General features: G+C 44.8%; 1 long non-coding RNA gene across 3 annotated transcripts in view; it reads right to left on the bottom strand.

The window, feature by feature from the left end:
• LOC144141354 (uncharacterized) overlaps positions 1-21,329 on the bottom strand; it is a 100,101-nt gene that overhangs the window by 28,452 nt on the left and 50,320 nt on the right. Inside the window, exons 4-5 of one of the 3 annotated variants that reach the window (XR_013316544.1) lie at positions 8,439-8,525; positions 5,008-5,241 (exon numbers count right to left, since the gene is read on the bottom strand). This is a non-coding gene — a long non-coding RNA (uncharacterized LOC144141354). Of the gene's footprint in view, positions 1-5,007; positions 5,242-6,813; positions 7,863-8,438; positions 8,526-21,329 lie in introns of those variants that run through there. The other 2 variants (XR_013316545.1, XR_013316546.1) reach the window with 2 other exon arrangements.

A 21,329-nucleotide genomic window follows, 5' to 3' on the forward strand; every position in this document is an offset into this window, starting at 1 on the left:
AATGAAACGAGATAAATTCTATATATGATACGCCATCGTAATTTGATCCCGAACATGTTTATTTAGGCATGCATGATTCTGTCAGCTTCTGGGGCCTTGCGGTGTTTTCGGTTTTCCTATTCACGCATCTACTTCACCAGCATTGGTTAGAATCAACAAATTTGACTTGAGTGCTGCGCTGACAACCTTTGCAGTTCACTGTCAGCTAATGATGTTTCACCTAGGTTGGTGCACTCTTTGATACCGTGCTCATTCATATTATTGCTATGTTGCTACCTCGCAAAAGGCCGCCATTAGGTGTTATCCCCTGCTCGTTTTCGGCTCGTTTTGAATAACTTAGAACGGGCACGCGTGCATTTGGCTTTAGCCGCTTTACGTTTTTGCGCAAAGCGTATCGGTATTTTTTTTAAATTTAGATAAGAAATGTGGCTGTCTTGTGGGCATGAAGTCGTGATAGATGTAATACTTTTCTTATATTGGTTTCACAAATTTCCGTCCATGCATGGCTTGCGCACCTTTTTACATATTCAGATGCCTCGCAGTGTAAACACCAGATCCTAGCATTTCCGAATATACTCAGGAAATTTCCTATACGCTTTATTCATGTTCATGTCTTTCGGGCTATATATATCTCAACAGTCAATGTCTTCAACAACCATCCTAAACCGATAGTGTCACCATGTATTGGCCGGTACAGAACGCTAGTATTTGTTGGTTTTCAGTGGACTTTTGAAGTTGTGCAGCAGCAAATGGCAATATGATTTCTGATATCGGCAGAACGTAAGCCGGGGACAATAAAGGTTTGATTTAGTTTAGATACGCTTATGTCCGGAGGTGTTTGCCAGTTTTCTGTAACTAGATCTGCGTGCCAATATGGTACAACTGTATAGCGAGCACAAATCGCTAAGTTCTAATGACCAGAATTCAGAGGAGCTCATCTCAATGTCAATGCGACCGATTCAGATAAATGCACTATTATTAATTCAAATAAATGTAACTAACTGTTCAAGGAGTTCCTAATAGCTTTTGTTATCTCCGGTCGGTGGTCTCTAGACTACAGATATTGTGGTTCTTCTTATGCAGAACCTGAAGCACTCAATATTGATATTACTCTACAAATGTTTCAACAATGGCGTAATTTCTACAATTTTTATGCAAACTGTCACACATCTTTCCCGTTTATATTTGTGACACAGGTGCCTAAACTGATACCCAGGCTCTACGTGGCGTAGTTCATTCATGGTTATCCTTGTTTCTGAAAGTTGGATAAGATGAAATTCAACGCTTAGCATTTGGAGTGTTTCTTATGCCTCTGCAGTTTGGGTTATAGTCGTTACGAGATATGATGCTCAGAAAAACAAACAGCCGACTTTGGCCCAACCACTCAAACAGGAAAACAGAATTCAATATTCTCAAAGAAGAACTAAGAGAAAACGCTCGTGTAATTATTAAACTCAAGAAAAAATATCCTCAACTTACTGCAAACTTTGAGAAAAGCCGTCCAGACGACCAAACGAAAGACGCCCGCTCAAGAAAAAAGGAACCGCTTTCCCGCCCTTACATCCAAATTGCTAGGAAAGTGATGACCCTTCTGTCATAAACGAGGAAGCGACTGCACAACTGCCTGAACACAGCGATTTCTGCTCGACCACGGAAGCAACAGCTCAAATACAACTCGAAGATGATCTTAAGAATGGCGCGGAAAATTAGCAGAAAATAACTTCATGCTTTTTCAGCAACTTCAAAAATGCAACAGGGTACGCAACAGCACATAGAAGCCGTAAGAAACTAATTTTACACTCAATTTTACAGTGTTTATCCGCCATTGCGAAAACCACCAGGGCATCAAATATGCAAGCTAACACTGCAGTAATAGTATGCAATAGTTCTGTAGAGGGCAGCGACAGAAGATATGAACTCTCACCAATTACATTCACCTCACGCCTTGTCAACACGACATTTGTGCAATTCAAGAAACTCGCTGCAAAACCTCCTTGCCTCTATAATATGTTTACAATGACCCGACTACAAAGAGCACGAAGACCCTTATTAGAAAAACGATAGCTTCCACCCAGATCGACACGACGCAAAGGGGATGCCAACAGATTGTCGCCAAGATCTCCACTAGAAGCACCGCAGTGCGATCGCAGAAGCTCTTCATCGTGAACACGTACTTCAGGCCCAATGTCTCTGCTTACATTTACAAAACTGCCATCGACATAATCAAGACCATCGCAGCTGGAACCAAGCGTCTCATGCTAGGTGACGTGCACTCGGCGCACCCGTTGGATACGATATAGAATATCTTCCTGAAACCAACCTTATAAACTCCATTGACTAAAAATAACTTCCCGTGTTAATGAATCGATGACGCCCGCAAGAGATGGAGGTCTGCGAACTCGAGATGCACACCCCAGACGCGACTATAGTGAGCCCTGGCATTGAGTGTCAGTGGTGCGTAACGGAAGAAACACTGGGGGCAGACCAGCCCAGGATAATAACAATTGTGTGACGAAACATCTACGAGGCGACCAATCGCACTGCTCGCCAGACATACTGGGGTCAATTTTGAGAACATCGTAAATGGATCAAGACCACCCTGGAAGCTGCAAGAGATGGAGAATATGTACCAAGTTACAAAACCCTAGTGCAAGGCATCTCGACAACGTCCAGAAATGTACGAAAACTAACCCTCGCAATTCGATGAGACCAGGAGCTCCCTTCCGGCTAATCCTCGTCTGAAGGACATGTATACGAAAATTTAAACGAAAAAAAAACACAATAAGAATTGCAGACTTGGATTGAGTACAGGAAGTATCACGAGGCTAGCAGAGGACCAGCTAACAAATTACAACATGACCGATGGCACAATATCTGCGTACGAATGAAGGAAAGCCCCCGTCACCGAAAAACTTGGAACTACCTAAAGTACACCCTCAATCCGAACTCAGGCAAAGCGGTCACAGGTCCCAAAATGGCCCGAATTTTGGTATATGTATATGGCCGGAAGCAAGGCCTCTTCGCTCAGCTTACACAACTCTATGTAGAAACGGGCAGAAAAAACCCTTCACCTTCCTTGTACCGCCCAACCGAATACCAGATTGGGCGCCGTTATAGAAATACAGGAGCTGAGGGTCAAGATTTGTGACAGCTGGAAAGAATGTGCTTCCAGTCGTGATCAAGCTCGTCTCACCTCCCTCGCGTAATGTATTAGAAACCTAGAGGCTAGAACATTTCTTCGAAGTTACCGGACAGCTCCACAACACGCTGTTTGGCTTCCGGAGACATATTTCTTCCCAAGCCGTCTCGCTCCACCTAAAAAGTCAAGTGATAAATGTATATGGTAAAAGCACCCACGAGGCGATACTGACCTTGGACCTCAAAAGAGCGTTCGATAATGTCCTGCACAAGCTATCCTTCCAAACATGAACGACACCCGGTGTGGCACATGAGAAGTGAAGGAATTTCTCGCGAGGTAAACGGCGGCAGATATTATCATCTTGACCTTCACTTCCGATTAAATCTACATTCGGGTTTAGAGTAACACCCCAGGGAGAAGTACTGCCGCCACTGTTGTTTAACCTGGCACTCTTCAAACTTCTCGGTCAACTACAGACAGTAGAATGCGTACAGCAATTCTCTACATTGACTACATTACACTCTGGACCACCTGGAGGTGATACGAATCACGACCATAACCCAAAAACCACAAGATGCGGCATCCGTTGTTGAGAACATCACCCGTTGCTTGGGTCTTCAATGTTCCCCACAAAAATCAGGGTTGCTTCCACTGGACGACCACAAACGCCTCAGCAAAGTTCGCAGCTCTAACAGATCATCAATCTAAGTTGGTGGTTATGTGATGCTTGTTGTGGTCTACATTCGCATCCTCTCGCTGCACCCAAAAAATTAAGAACTAATGCCATCACTATTCAAAACCTGAATTCCAATTACGCACAAGTAAGTCTGTAATTAAAATATACGCAAGTAGAAAACGTGGTATGACAGATTGGGAGATAACGATAATTGTGAAGGCTCTCCTTATTACACGAATCATTCACAGCTCACCATAGCCCCTCTTTCGGCTCGTGAAACTGACGCTATAAACGTCAATAAATATAAATGCTATAAATAGTTGCTGGGCCTGCCATAATGGTCCACTACAGACAGACTTCAAGAACTGGGTTTCTGTAATACTATCGATGAACTAATCTACGCCCGTCTGAAGTGTCAATAAAGAAGGCGCAAAAAAACACAGGCCGGGGCACACGTTCTCCGACGCCAGGGCCTCCCCAAGTACAGGCCCCCTTAGAGCATAGTAAAGCACTCCTTACCGACAATTTGGTGTTCTAGAATACATGTCCATCTCATGCCCAGAAATATGCATCCAACGCAATATCGCGACCGCAGGCCGAAATGAACTTGTATCATCAAAGCTCACCTATCGTCCATCCCGCTACAACCGGTCCTCTACACGGATGCTGCAGCTCTGCCCATACGTGGTGCCCGCAACAATCAAAGACCTCTGGTTGCATTAGTGGCCGATGGGAATCTCCTCGGCTTTTAGAATCCTGCCACAGGTGTCTGCCTCGAAGTCGAAGAAGTGGCATTCGCCTTGGCCATATTCCAACCAACAACAATGTCCTCAATCAATTCATTGTGTCTGACCCCGCAGAGGCATGCAGAGTCGATTGGTCAGAGAGAAAAAAGCGTACGAGATGCAGCAATTGCGATTCAAGATAAAGCAGATTCAGTCTGGATGGCTTGTCACTGGCGATATTGCTGACAGGTCTTCGTCTTCAACACTGGTGGTGCAACTAATACTATCGTTGCCACCTACACAGACACTTCTCATGCCACACAGCCATTCCGATGTGACTGAACTAACCCCACCTTTTTTCATAAACAGTATTTATTTATGGCTTGCCAAATATACTATGAGCAAGTTGTCCTTCAGATTTAACTAATTCTCTGCGCATTTGCAGCCGACTACAATCTTAAACCAAATAAACAACAAACTATTTTCTAGTTTATTGATGCATAGGATCACAAAACTACAATATTACAGGGTTGATGCTTTTCATAAAGTACATGCGGGGTGTTAGCAACCCTATACACAAGGATTAAAAACGTTTGAAATTTTGGAGCAGATTCTCTCATGAGCATCTCTGCATTCATAGTATTCGTTATCTCCGTCTTTTATATTTTTGTATTTAAGACAACATTTCTTATTGCCTTTACCTGAAAAAAAATAGTTTCTCATACTAAAAAAGTTGGCGCAAGAAAGTACATGCTAACTGCCAGCAAAAAGTCAACATAATATATATTTAGTTGTGTTATTCAATCTATTATAAGAACTTTGTGTAGTAAGCTAGGTTGAACAGTGCACTTTCTTCAGTAAATTGTTTAAATAAAATATAAAAGACAAGAAACGCCAACGTCTGGTATATACTGACGCAGAAGTTTTAATAAAAACCGCCACTTGTCGTAGCGCATCAACAAGAGATGAAAACACTCAAGCTGGTAACGCCGTGTCATAATTACTAATATGCTACACAAATATTCCTGGGTAAATGCGGTAACATTATTTGTGTGCCGTACACGGGAGGATTTGTGAACGAATTTTGGTATGTTGTGATCAATGAAATGCAAAGTTACGGCTATAGTTGCTTTCAAGTTTTTTTACAAATTACAAAAAAACCGTCAAATAAAGAGTGCAAAACTAGTTTAATAGTTCAGTCCAGAAAAAACTTGCACAAAAAAAGGTTTGTTGAAAACTTAACTCTTTTTGAGTAACATTTGTTTTCTAAGAGTAATTCGTAACCTGATTACAAATACACATTTTAAATAGTTAACTAGCAAGATCAAAGGCAGAGTTGGCCGAGTTAAGCTAAACATGCGTTTTTGGATAAGTAAGCAAAAAATGTTTTTGACTGCAACAAAGCGGTTATACGACACCTAAATAAAATCACTGTTGCAAGGTTTATTTTATATCTAGGTACCATTTTTTGGACATAGCCAAACATTGCTTGATAAGCTGCCCCAAATGTCGCAGTTAAAAAACACCGCAGTAACATTGCGAATTCAAGCTTTCTGTAACCACTTCCCAAGCATTGTCATGACCTTTTACAATTTGCCACATTACAAACTATGACTAATAGTAATTAGATAGCACGCAAAATGTCAGATGCGCTACACACAATCAAATATACATACCGCCAAGCCATCTGTATGCACACCTAGTTAAATATTGTAACTTTAAAACCTATTTACTAGTCTAGGAGCCTGAAAGGAGTTTCTTTTGTTAAATAAAATTGTGCATGATTATAAAATATTTTAGAAATACTGTGGCAGGCCATTCTGTTCAAGTTGAGCAGATAGGCTAAATTGTGCTTTTACCATACGTAGTTAGGGTAATGATACTATTACCTTTCAAAGAATACCAGCGCAAGCAAAGGGAAAGTGTGTGCGGTGCGAAGCAGCGTCGTAGTTAATTATTGTATCAGACCTTTTCTGTGTTTGATAAAGACTGTACTACAAATTGCCAGACAAGACCACCTTGTTATTTGTTTTGCCGTGTTAGCTGCGGAACATAAAATAGGAATTTATTTCAAATCCTTTCCTCCCGATGAATATTCAAGTAATTTATCAAAACAGACTGCATACAAGGTGTCATAGAGCGCTTTGGTGGCCTCTGTCATAATTCATCTAAAAACAAACCTATGTACAAAACTGTGTATAGCGGGCAGTGGAAATGTTCTTTTCGCTATCTTGGGAGTTACATTGCCGCCATTATATTCAGAATTAAAAAGTAAACGCAATGCCTTGGAGCATGAACACAATCGATAAACATAGGCTCGATTTACATGCACAAATTGTACTTGGAAAACGCTTTTCCGTCTTGGTTCTTTCACTTATTTGATTAAAATGTGCATTGATAAATTGCGGAATCTGCTTTCAGGCCCACTTCAGCCCACTTCAGGCAGACAGATAGCCAAATATGTTGATAAAGTGTGCGACAAGTTTGTGCGAGAAACAAAAAAGGTAAATCAAGCATTTTCTCGGGTTCAGCTGAGTGGGTTGCAAAAATACCATTCGTGGCGTGATTCCATTAAGACATCCCCGCATTACTGGTGCTTGAAATGAGCGTCAGAATATTGCTTGTAACTTGTCTAATATTGTTGTCTTCAGCTTAAATACTCAAAAGTGACTGCATCCGAGCTTTTTGGGCAAATACCATGGCTCAGCATAGCCGATTTGTATACCAGGAATATGCTAAGATATGGAGCAAGCTGGACTGTGTAATGCTGTGGTCCCTGGCCTCTTAGATTCCGTTTGCCAATGTGGGGAGAGTATGTTGAGGAATTTAAACACGGCTAATTTAATGCATAAATTTTTCAGAGATTTGGGGCCTGGAAACCCCTCGAATGCAATGCACTGTTTCAAATGTGTGCAGACAGTTTGGAGTATCTCGGTCATATTTTGATACAAAAATGAGCCTATGATGAAAACACAATTGAAATTATTTATGATGCCATGTTCTGTGCCGAAATAGTAGTGGGAGTTTAGCCTGTGAAAAAAGATTACCTGGCGTAACAGTCCAAAAAAATTCGGGGATATCAGCAGTAGGGCATTCGTCTGAAGTCAATTGTTATTGCATTGTGGCTGTCGTGTTGCGTTGGTGTGATTGGAGTTATTTTGGCCAATGTGTGTTCGGCTGCATGTTTTGGGCGTTAGCTTTATGCAAACAAAAATTCAGTGTTAAGAAAGTAGTAATACCTTATCTTCACTCTTCCGTTCGTGCCTTGATGTGTTTGATGATGACGTGCCTTGACGTGCCTTGATGATGACGTTTGACGTGCCTTGATGATGGACATAAGTTGGGTATGAGACGATGTTCGTCATTGCCCCAGCTCTCTTATAGCCTCTCAGCCAACTTACCATGCGACCACCAAAAGCTCAACGAACTGCGTTTCGTAATGTGGCAAATGTGTGATCAGCCGTAAGGGGTATGGGCCAGCTTTCAGCAAACAAATAGTATGATTTGTTTGGTTATCCGTGCAGTTTGGTAGAATTGCTAAAATCTTAAAATTACTCCCAGCTTGGAGGTGCATCCTATGTGGTCACCCGACAGTAGATTTCATCACCACTGCATTTTCACATAAAACACAAAAGCAGCATACAAAAATAGCTCCTTCTCTTCTGACTCAATATATTCCCTAATTTTTTTCAGTAATAAAGAACTACGAGTATCTTTAGGGGATGCTACTTGCGTGACTCTTGAAAATAATCGCAGCTTTTCTTACCACTGCTCCCAGAGTCGAGCATCTTACGCAACTAATAAGGCCACCATTCCTTTTCACTGCCTTGGGTGAAGGTGTCAAACGGACAGTTTGAGCTATAGTGAATACATGTCTGCTTTTCTAGTGCATACCTACCTTTTGTGTTGTTGTATGTGATAAAGATTCCACAGTTGCCCTTTGAGGTTAGAAACACCATCTTTTCCACGGCGTCGTCAGTCACCCCTAAAATAAATATAATGGTATGACATACATATTAACGGAGGGTTGTTAGAGTGCACTAAAATATTTTTCTGCGCACCTAAAGAGGAACGTCGCGGCTTTCGATGTTTCGGGAATGCTTTTGTTCAAATTCTTGCGTTGTTCTCAAATAACACGAGAGGTGTTTTGTTATAATGCGCATCTTGCATAAAAATGGAACTAAAAATATTTTTAGAATACACTAAATATATACAATCTCTGAAATGTGAATTCGAGTTCAGAAGCTGCTACATCAATAACACATCATTTATCACGGCGGCTTTCGCTAACGTTCCCGCTTAGCAAAAATCAAACGTTTGTGGGTGTTTATGTATGTCATCTTTGTTTATTTGAAGTATGGTATGAAGCTGTTACGTATATTTCTGCTATGTCATTCACTTTTAAAGTTAATTTTTAGGGAAACCTTGTGATGCACGAAACATATTTTATTCTGACATTTAAAGCTGCCCATTTGTGCTTAGAGATATTTTTATTCTCAGTGAACGAACACAATGCCATTGTGATTTTGTCATTTTGTCCATCAAGCGTACACATTGGATGTAGCCTCAGAAGTCGCAGGCTTCACGCTCAAACCCGGCTTATTTGTGTTAAGGTAATATATGGCAGAATCTCAAAGGTTCGGCGTTGTGAAGCCTTGCACAGGATATTAATTAAATGTCGCTTATCAAAAGTGTTTATTGATGGGCTTACAACTCGGCTCTCCAACGTATGTTATGCATTTTCTCATAAGAACGCCATTTTATATTCTGGATCGAGACGCAGGCATTGAAAAGTAAAGGAGCAGTTCCAAAAAAAATACAATGAAAAATTCGACCCAACTGGCTTGGCAAGCCGTGAAGTATGCCTAATATCTTTCTTTAATTATGTGGATATTTCTGAGTTTCATTAGTGAAGGCAAAAAATTACGTATTGTATTAGAGAGGTAAACACAAGTGAAAATGTTTGCCCTTTGAAAAAACACGTCTACAATAGTAAGATAATTAGGAATCGATAACCGCTTAAGCGCACGGTGACACTGCGGCCTTTTTGGAGCAGGCCGCTCTGCAAACTCTGTCGCTGGTGCCATAAACTCAGTACCTATTCTCATAGGTTCGGATTGCTTTTACGCTGAAGCATGGACCCTTCACTTCAGGACAAGTGGCCTCTTTTATGGTGCAGCTCTTTGCATAGAAGTGCATGGGGACATCTCAGCCATTCGCTTTGCATTGACGGCAACTACGTGCCAGAGCAGCCAAACAATTTTTTAGGCACACAGAGGGCAGATCTCGTATCTCTGCAAACGACGGGCGTGGCACTGGGAACCACTTGGACTGTTTCTCGGCGCGAGAAATTCATATTTGGGCACTGCGACATCTACGGCAGTCACCTAGAAGGCTTGTAAGCGGTGTGAACTTGTAGTCAACCCTGCCTGTTTGTCAGGTATACACTGTGCACTCCCGGATTCGTTTGACAATAGCAACTCCGTTATACAGTTGCAGGCTTGAATACTGCATCCTAGAAACCCAGATAAGGATGATCCGCCGCCGGTTGTCTGGGCAACAAAGAATCTTTCTGTGTACTACATTGGTGAAACGACCGCCAGAGTGGCTGGGCTTGTAGCTTTTTTTATTGCGTATAGTTGCTCGAGTATTACGCTACAAAGGGTATTTTGGGCAGTTTGAGATGATTCCGGGCATGCTTAGAGGAGTTTACAAAATTACCGAGCCTACTTGAGCGCGCGCATCGTGAGGACCTGTCGACGACGTCTGGGCTTGCGCGTGGGCTTCCGCCAGATAAGGAGCTCAAAAACAATACCAAGACAATAGTTCCCGTGCGCCGGTGCCGCAAGTTGTGAACGTACGGTAGCTGGCGCTACAAACGCAGAGTTCAAAGCCCACGTGCGCGGGTTAGAGTGCGTCCTAACGCGGTTCACTTTCGGAGAGATTTGAAAGGCTGCCGAAAAAACTATCCGGACTGGTCAGTATTGCAGTACCGACCACGGAAATGTTTGAAATCTATTTGTAGTGCAACAGCCGGGGCTCCGATGAAGGGACAAGGGCCGGCTACTGTGTTGTTTCCGCATCCTCGCAGTATGGCGATCTACGAAAACATTTTTTTAAACTTCAACTATTTTATTGTTCCTATAAGCGCTGCCTCTCTTTTTGTGCTCGAAATTGGCAGCTTTATATCCGCAATTGCAGACATGTTAGAAGAAATTGTATTATGTAGCAAAATATGAACCATAAATGTATTGACTCCGTAAGAAGAGAGTTTAATATCAAAAGGTATAATGAAGCAAACAAAATGCTAGGAACAAAACTGTGCAACAAATGATTTAAAGCTAAAGAAAATGGTTTTTGAAAAACATTTGCACTGACAGCTCAAGACCACGTGTTCCATAATATCTTCTGCCATAAGAGAAAATCGGGAGACCAAACGGAGACTCATCAGACGTTAACCGGTATGGTTAGTAGTGCACAAAGTGGACTCATTCCTTATCTTATTTTCGAAGTCTGTCACTGGCTTCCCGTGGTCAATGCTGATACAGAGTTGAACATTTAGGTGTTCCAAATAAAAGGAGAGTTTGTTACCAAAAAACGAAATTTCCCTACGGAGCTACGTTTACGTTGAAGAACGTTAGGCATGAAAATGCTTGAAGCGACGATGACTGTGGAAAGATGGCAAAATTACTTTTCACGTGATAAAAAAAGTTAAGGTTTCCTGTCAAATACCGTCTTTCGGAGAAGTGTATTGCAGATTTATTTTTCGCAGTGAAAAGAAGTGCACTGAAATAAAGTGTTGACAATTCATTATCCGCCTAAATCTATTGTTTTCTAGTTTGGCGCTTAAATTAGAACCTAATATCAACATAAGCAGTGCGTGAGTCTTAGGAACATTCACGCTTCCCATAAAATAACAATAATCATGCTAAAAAGTTTTGGGAAACGTTTTTTATCTTTGCAGGTACTCTTAATATTAGTGCGAGGACTGCAGTGCTATAAATGTGTTGCATCTGCCAGACCACAAACAAAATGCTTTTTTTATTTCCAGATTAACTAGAATTTTACCGCCCCCGCACGGGGCACCTTGAGTATTCATGGTGACGGTGAGCAGCAACCCCGCGGACCCCGAGCTCCCAACATAAGCCGTGTCCAACCATGGCGAGGTGTTTAAAGGTGAAGGGTAGACGCTGTAAACGGTGGCCGTCGGAGCCTTGGTCAAGCTCCGGCCAATGGGCTCCCTGCCTGTCTACCAGGCAGGGAGCTCCGGGACCTTTTTGACTACCAGGGTAAGGTCAAAGGAGAAAGTACCCCCGTCTCCCTGCCTTTATACTATGCTTTATGGTATTGTCTAAACCCCCCCCCCAACAGTGATCGGTCCCTGAAAAGGGGCCGCCCCGAAGTATCCTTTCCCCCATTGCCGTCGTTAACCTTTCCTGAACCGGATCATTTTTCTCGATTTCTTGTCATGGAATCCCTCAATCCAACCCACCCATTTGCATCTCAGTCAGTCTTCTTGATTGCAAAATATCTTGAAGCCATAATAGGAAAATCATATCAGGCCAAAAAACAAAGAACTGGTGAACTCCTCATCGAGGTAAATGACAAGCAGCAGTCTGCAAAGCTTCTAGCTCAGACTAGACTGGCTGATCTAGACATCAGGGTCACACCGCATCGAAGCCTCAACAGCTCGCAGGGTGTGATATCGGAGACAGACCTCCTGAACGAAACGGATGCGGATCTCCTTGCCGGCTTGAAGGATCAGGGCGTCACTGCCGTGAGACGCATCACTATCCGTAGAGACAACAAGGAGATTCCCACCAAGCACATCATCTTGACCTTTGACCGCGCAGTTCTCCCACAACATATATATGCAGGTTTTATCCGTTGCTCCATCCGTCCGTACATCCCGAATCCGCGGCGCTGATTTAAGTGCCAGCGGTTCGGGCACGGTACGAACTCTTGCCGTGGCCGAACGACGTGTGCGAAATGTGCGGCGCACGATCATCCTAGTGACAATTGTTCATCTGATACCCTGTCTTGTGTGAACTGCGGCGGGACGCATGAGGCGTACTCCCGCAAGTGGGAAAATTTCAACTGGAGAAAAAGATAATAAACATCAAGGTAACTGAGAACCTTACCATTCCAGAGGCGCGAAAGAGGTTCGCCTCTTTCCCCTGGGGAGGTAAGCCGACGCGGCTCACCGGGGGGCGGAGCGGCGTCTGGTGTCCACAGGGACCCAGTTCAGCGAGTCTGACCTGGTCCCGCCCCCGCCCCCCGCTGGGTTGCCTCAAGCAGCCCAACCCGGCATCACGCCGCTTGCTGAGGCAGCAGCGGTTGCGGCGCACACCACTTCTGTCGGGACAGGTGCCGCTCCCGCCTCTGTCTCCCCGTCCTCCAGTGCGTTGGAGGGTACCGAGGTGGTGAACACCACTGGCCCCGCACCGGTTCCCACCGCACCGCCTGTGCCACCTTTGGCGCCACTGACGCCCTCGGCGGTGGCGGCTCACACGAAGGGCTCCCGAGGGGGGGCCAAGTCCAGGCGGCCGGGTCCGTCGGGCACCCCGCGGACATCCGACGACGAGATGGATGTCGGGCCGTTCCTGCCTGCAACGCAGCGCAAGGAACGCGTCCCGACGCCAAAGCCTCCCGACAAGCCAAAAAGGGTGAGAGTCACAGCCCCGAAAGACGACACAAACAAACACACACGCTCCAGTAGCTCTCACACTAAATAATGGGAAGAGAAAACATAATTCAATGGAACTGTAGAGGCCTTCTAAAAAATCTTGACGATGTATACGAAATACTGCATGCCAACCAGCCAAGTTTAATGTGTGTCCAGGAAACACATCTGAATTCCAAGCACACAAATTTCTTGAATAGTTACCTGGTATACAGAAAGGACAGGGATGGCTGCACACACTCTTCTGGCGGTGTGGCCATAATTGCCCGGAAATCCTTAGCTTGCCACCCTGTCACTCTGAACACTGTCCTTGAGGCTGTAGCAATTCGAACAATAATATTTATTAGGTTGGTAACGGTATGCTCAATATATATTCCTCCTGATCATGCACTTTCGAGCTGTCATTTCGAGGCGCTGGTCGACCAGCTGCCCGAACCATACCTAGTAACAGGCGACCTTAATGCGCACAACTCTCTTTGGGGCTTCTCCAGAGCGGATGCCCGAGGTCGCCTGATAGAGAAGTTTCTTACATCCTCCGGAGCATGCCTCTTCAAGAAAAAACAGCCCACATACCATAACTTAGGACACAATACATACTCGCATCTCGACTTGGCGGTGGTTCCGCAGTTCTCTTTCCATGTCTTGAGAGGGGCGTGGGCACTGACCCATATGGTAGTTACCACTTCCCCACTTCCCTAACATATATAGGTAAAGGCCCATGCAGTCCATCTTCCCATAAAAGGTTTAATGAATCAAGCGCAAACTGGAGCACATTCACACAAACATCTCAACTACACCACACATCCATAAAACACCTACAAGTGGAGGAAGCAGCCCAACTCGTCACGGCGCACATCCTCGACGCTGCCGAAAAGTCTATTCCCCACGCCTCCAGCGCTCCGCGTAACCAAAGGAGGCCGTGGTGGAATGAGGGCTGTAGGCGGGCGCGAGAGGCCCAGAATAAGGCGTGGGGTGTCCTTCGCCAGTACCCCACGTCAGATAACCTCATTTCTTTTAAACGGGCAAATGCTTTTGGGAAGCGAGTGCGTCGTGAGGCGAAAAGGAAACTAGCTTCCTCACTTCCATCAACTCATACACAGACACGCGAAAAGTATGGACACGAATACGTAAACTAAAAGGACAACAGACACACAGCCTGCCCTTGGTTAGTACAACAGGGGAAACACTGGAAGACCAGGCTAACACACTCGCACAACACTTTCAACATGTGTCCAGTTCAGCGCAGTACACCAACACTTTCATAAAACACAAAACATCCTGTGAGAAGAAGTCCTTGCGAGACAGTAATAAGTCGACGTCATCTTATCACACCCCCTTCTCACTGCATGAGCTTAAGATCGCACTTAGTACATGTAAACCTTCAGCTCCAGGCGCAGACAACATTACAGACACTATGATTCAACACTTGCACACAGACACACTTGAAATCCTCCTTCACCTCTACAACAAAATATTTCTTTCGGGGCACTTCCCAGGGTCATGGAGGGGGGCCATCGTAGTGGCCTTTTTGAAAGAGGGGAAGGACCCATCCTCTCCCACAAGTTATCGTCGTATCGTCCTCACAAGCTGCCTGTGTATGCTGTTCGAGAAGATGATCAATAGGAGACTCATGTACTTCTTAGAGTACAATGGTCTTCTCGACAGCTGCCAGGCTGGCTTCAGGGCTGGGAGATCCACCAAAGATCAACTGGTTGCGTTGGAATCGTATGTAAAAGATGTCTTTATTCATATTCAGTTTTGCATAACAGTCTTCTTTGATATGGAAAAGGCCTATGACACTGCCTGGCGGTATGGCATCTTCAGTGACCTCAAGTCGTTTGGTGTGTCCGGCAACATGCTGAACAGCCTCTCTAGCTACATGTCGGAAAGGACCTTTCGAGTGAGGGTTGGCAGTGCACTTTCCAATGTATATATGCAGGAAAATGGCGTTCCTCAAGGCGGTGTCCTGAGCTGCACACTCTTCATTGTTAAGATGAACTCGCTCCGGAAGGCATTGCCACCAACCATTTCCTGTTCTGTTTATGTAGATGACATTCAAATATCTTTTAAGTCGTGTAACTTTTCAATTTGTGAACGCCAAGTCCAGCTTGGGGTGAAAAAACTTGCTGGCTGGGCGGACACAAATGGTTTTAAACTGAACCCTGTAAAAAGTACTTGTGTTGTGTTCTCCCGGAAGCGTGGAATTCATGCGGACCCTGATATCTCTAATAATGGTGTAGTAATCGCTGTCAGAGGGGAACAGAAGTTTTTGGGAATAATATTCCACCGTAAACTCACATTTATCCCTCACTTGAAACACCTTAAACACAAATGCCTAAAAACAATTAACATTCTTAAAGTCCTGTCACACCAATCTTATGGAGCTGACAAGCAGCTCCTCCTGCGGCTTTATACTGCAGTGGTAGGATCTCGCTTGGATTATGGCAGTGTTGTTTATGGGTCAGCGACGAAGACGAGGCTAAAAATGCTTGACCCAGTGCTTCATTTGGGGCTTCGTCTTTCTTGTGGTGCCTTTCGCACTATCCCCGTTGAAAGCCTGTATGCAGAATGTCACAAATGGTCCCTGTATTACCAGAGGACATACACTAACTTGTTGTATGCCTCTAAAATCATGTCTATGACAAATCATCCTTTTAATTCAACCATTCATGATGCGTCATCAGAGCAGCTCTTTGCAAATCGTCCATCTATTTCCATGCAGTTCCCTCTCAGAGTGAGAGCAGAAGCTTCTGAGCTGGCTGTGTCATTTTCACACATCCACAACACACCCATTACTGATTTTATTGCGCCGTGGCAGCTCCGGGCAGTTTGTTGCGACTTGTCCTTTCTGCAATTTGACGAAAACAGGGCACCAAGGGTAGCCATTATTCAGCATTTCCTCTTCCTGAAGGAGAAGTATCAATGCGCAGAGTATTACTGCGACGCATCAAAGACAGCTACGGCTGTGTCTTCTGCTGCGCATGGGCCGAACCTGAACGTGCGTAAAAGATGAACTCCCACAACAGCATTTTTACGGCTGAAGCACAAGGCATTTTACTTGTTTTACATCACATTGTTCAACATCAGATTTCAAAGTCCATAGTGTTTACAGATTCTCTTAGTGTGGTAAGTGCCATTTTGTCAAGAAAACGCTAAAAAATTATGTAATCAATCTTGTTTTTAAGGCCCTCATGTCGGCATACGCCTCAAGTCTTGGAATAACAATATGTTGGGTTCCTGGCCACTGTGGAATAGCCGAAAATAAAATCGCAGATCAAATGGCCACTGCTGGTACACTCTTGAATACAGTGGACATAGCAACAGTGCCGTACACAGACATGAAGCCACACATTAGACACCAACTTCGCAACGCATGGCAAATACACTGGAGTGAACAGACAGATAACAAGTTACACGTAATAAAACCCCACTTGGGAGCATACACTACTGACTCCCACAACAGACACATTGAAGTTACCTTAGCTAGGTTGTGGATAGGCCATACACATGCAACACACTCACACCTGCTCACTGGCTCTCCAAGACCCATGTGTAGCAGGTCTGGGGAGGGCCTATCCGTAGTCCATATCTTAATTACATGCAAGGCACTCGACACAAGACACAGACACTTCAAGGAACTATACGGACAACACATTGCGCAACACCCTTCCTTGTTTTAGGGTGACAATGCATTCGTCTCTGTGCAACGCGTTTTTAAATATTTGTCTGATGTTAACTTTTTAAACCTCATATCCTATCATGCGTAATCAACACTGGCCCTATACACCAGCCATATCCACTGGTTTTATTTGACTTTACTGTTATTCTGGCTTAGACATTTTAGTAGCCAGTGTTTTCTCTTATATAATTTTGCTTGGCGCTCTTTGCCCCAGCTAGCCTTGCGCCAAAAAAAACCCAACCATCATCATCATTAGAATTTTACCGCTTATAAAACTGCTTCTTCCTAATAAAAGCGCACTAAAAATATTTATGGCAGAAGCTAAAATATCCAAAATGTTGAAGAGTTCTTAATTATTATGATTGTCACTTTAGTGGTACGAAACGTGCACACATATTTAATTCTGTAAAAGCTTTAGACATGCAAATAAAAATTTTTCTCAACATTTTATAGATACATCTGGTGTTGTTGGATATTTCCGCATCGTTTTGTTTTCAATTTATTTGTTGCAACACGCTCGATAAAATACGTAAATCATGGTGGGCGCAATCAGTGACACTCCTCATACCGAGACACTTTATTCATAACAGAACGTCCGGTGATAACGAATAAATAGTGACTGAAAACATTTCAGTACAATTGGCCATGAAGTGTACTTGAAGCTCTGGCGTGTGCCGTCCTTTTTGACTACCAGGCAAAACGCTTCGTGCAGTTTTTGCGGAAGCACGGTGGCCCCAGCCATCAGTGCCATACCCGTTTTCTTGTTGTTTCGCGGGTTGTGATAACACGCAGCTTCTTGCCAAAAAGACTATAGATTGCCCTCCTTGTCGGTAGTACACTCTATCCCCAAGCACAAGCTTGTCCGCCTGGTGAAGTCAGATATTTAGGCCTCCACTGGCATACCAAATTTGAGATGCGCGTCGGATGAGGAATGGGGCTGTTCAAGAGCAGCGTATACAAATACGTGGTGCAGCTTCTGCTATCGTCTGGGTCACATAACCCGAAATCTACCAAATGGCCACGTTTCGCCTTTGTGGTTCCTCAAGCACTGTTGCATGTATTGCGCACTTTCCCTAAGCAAGAATACATTGTGACGCGCAACCCCAGTTCGACCCAAACTTGCCATCGGCGCTATGCCTCTGGTGGAAAAGCACGAGAATGACTACGCTTCTCGGAGACGCGCTGCCGGTTACTCCAACGCTTCCCAGCCTATTTGGACTTGTAAATGGCAGAAAATATACGTATTCTTGCCCTTTAACAAAATCATCCCGAAAGTTCCAAAGGCTCAAGTATACCGTTGTATCGTTAATCTATTGTTTTCCCAGTAAAACGTTCTAAATGCTCGACCAAGAAATGCTGGGAATGATTTTGTAAAGCTGGAATCTTCCTATCTTACTGTCTTTCAGATAGAAACTTTATTGCGTATGTAGTGTTAGCCTGCCGTGCTCTCCTTATATCTGTCTTGTAGAAGTGTGGAGAAGGTATTTTGAATGGGTCACGGACCACGCAGTTGGATTGGAACGCGGTTACACATCGAAGACTATTTAAAAAAAATGAAGAAAAAGCCGGCGATAGTAGACGGTGAGACAATATAGGAAGAATGAGTTTGGGTCACACGGAAGCAGAGTCAACACTTCGAATATACGCAAAATAGTCTCGCGGTTCGTAAGGTACGAGAGCAATGTCCAATTTTAAAGTCAGCTCACGTTCCACCACGATGCGATTCTAGCGGCTCAAACAGCAGGAGTGGCAACACCCAACAGCCGGAAAGCTTAAGCATTTGGCGCATCAGCACCGCAATCACGGTGCCCAAATTCGCTTTCGAGCCTTGGCGTAGGGTAGCGACGGTCCAGTTCAAGGTGGCCCACGCATCTCACGGGGTACTTTCCACGGACCGCGCCCTGTTCCGCCGCTTGGCTTCCAGCCGCTGTATTTCAAGCCGTAGCGATCACTTTCGCGCGCTCCTCTTCTTTTCGTCGTCGATGAAGCTTTACCGTCTCCATTCAGCGGCCAATCACTCGCGTGGCCATTCATCATATTACCCCCACCTTACGAAAGCTGTTAAGGGTCCAACCAACTTTTCTACTAGTCACTAGGCAGGAGCTGAAATTGGTCACGCGTCACAGAGTGACAACATTCAGACAAAAATGATTACAGTTGTTTAATAGCTTCTCCCCCTGTTTGTCCACGGACGGTGTATAGAAGCAGAAGCAAGGTTTGTTCTCAAACTATCAAAGTCGCTTCAATTAGCCCGTCTCATTGAGCGTGCATGCAGCAGAAACTTGTGAGTCGTCCTTCTGCTGGAGATGTGACATGAGCGCACATACGTTGAACAGCATTTGGCAGATCCGGCCGGTAAAAGCCTCTAAAAGTATTTAAAGACTATAAACCATAAAAACAAATTGAAAGCAGTCTTGCGAATCCCGCATCTCAAGGCTTGACGCGCTCATGTGCGGCTCGGATAATGCACCCCTGGAACATATTCGGCACTACGATCTGCTTCAACGTCTTTCCCGCTGCCAATTGGCACTGTCTATATAATAGGGCTTCGCTTTCAAGAAAGTGTAGTCTTTCCTTTCAACTATTCGGTAACAGGACATCAAAGTGTAGTTCTGGGCTGCTCTTTTGTTTAGACCAACTTGGTTGAAACGGATTGCAGGAAGACGCTGAAACATTGAAACGTGTGGTCTGTGGTGGTTCAGTCCTTGCAACGGCAGGAATCATATAGCAAGGCTACGAATGTAGTGTTCGTTCAAGGCTGCTCATCGTAGTATCACTGTCACCAGCAACTTCATACTCCCAGTCAAAATCTGGTTCGTGAGGCTCCCTGACGCCTTAAATCAGGCCTAGAATCAGGCCGTACATTTGACGACTCATGCAGGCAGCGATATTCTCCACCATCAAATACGGCGTTTGGACCTGTATTTTTGCCTCTTTGAGTTCGTGGACGCAGCCGTGAAGAACTCGGTGTGTCATTCCAGTCAAAGAATCGTCGCCGAGAACATCCCGGAGGACGATGGCTGTCTCGCTTCAAGTTTATCAGAGCACGCTGGCGAATTTCCCTAGCACTGGTTGAGGGACAACTGCCATTCTCTTGATGAGAAATGCTGAATTTCTACGGCTGGTATTATTATAGTTTGAGCGACATCCAGATCCGCCCGACATCGGGCCTCTATGGGAGTTGATTATCGAGGCTCTACTTGGAGACTCGTAAATGGCACATTCGGTCACTTTGTCTTGATATCCTGATTCGCCTCGACAATTGTCGGAACTGTCACCTAGGCTTCCGCACATGGAAGAGTTTACGTCTTCTTTGGTCACACTGCGACAGTCTTGCGCACTTGTGTCCACAACAATCGCATAAGAATGCTTCTGTGTTGCCTTTCCCCGGTGTGTTGGCTGCACCCTTCGTCTAGTCCGTCGTGTCAGTTGGAAGCTTCCCAAATTTCACAACATTTTGCGCCTTCAGGAAATGGTCCGGACGTCTGCAAAGACATCCTGGGTGGCGCACTGGCGTTCGACGAGTCTCGGGTTGCCACAAAAGTATAATTGCTCCGTGATTACAATTTGGGGAGGCCTTCGCAGGTTTTCGAAATATTGCCCATTTCCACCTAATGCTCGAAGTAGCTCGAGAGGTTCACCGCAAACTGTCTTCCCGTCCCGCCGTCATTAGCCCACCCTTTCCGAGACTTCTCTTGGCGCCCCGGTCACTTGAATCTGAACCACTGGAGCAACACTTTCTTGAACATGCTGTAGTCAAGCGATTCTCCTGCAGTAATACGGCCAATCATGGTCAGTGGTTCACGAGACAAGCACATACTGAGACCTATGTCCCAATTTTCCTCCGACAACCCCTGTCCAGTTCCCACGCACTCGAAGCGCTGCAAGTATGCGTGTAGGTCATCGCGTCTTTCATCAGAGAAGGGAGCTTATCCGGGATGACGACGGGCTCATTGGGGTGGGTTTCGTTCCCGGCAATAATGGTGGTAGTGTGTTCCGACCATTGTTCAAGACACATCTGCAATTCAAGGATTCGCATTTCCGCCTTGGCACTTTCCTTGGCTTCCTCGGAACCTTTTTGCCGTCCCTCCTTTTCTAATTCTGCAGCTGTCTTGGCTATCTCGGCAGCTTCCTTGGCTATCTGGAAGCTTGTCACCGTCCCTAGTCTTAACATTCTGCAACTTCACTGAGTGCTTGTCTTTCAGCTGCCCAACTCTGCACGCTGGTTCATCCGCTGGGTGTCGATCCACTGGCAAAGTTCCAACCCTGAGCGACCCAGCTGCATCCCGATCAAAACGAGGTTCCTCAAATCAGTCCTGCATGACGTGTTCTCACAGCACTCCACTTCTTCCCGCACATCCCAAGGGTGATATCCTGGCAGGCTTGCCGCAATTGTTAATAATGGGCCACAAGCCACGCAGGCGCAC

Source organism: Haemaphysalis longicornis, unplaced genomic scaffold, assembly GCF_048455015.1.
Source record: "Haemaphysalis longicornis isolate Haplotype H1 unplaced genomic scaffold, Haemaphysalis longicornis Haplotype H1 scaffold_6, whole genome shotgun sequence".
NCBI lineage: Eukaryota > Metazoa > Arthropoda > Arachnida > Ixodida > Ixodidae > Haemaphysalis > Haemaphysalis longicornis.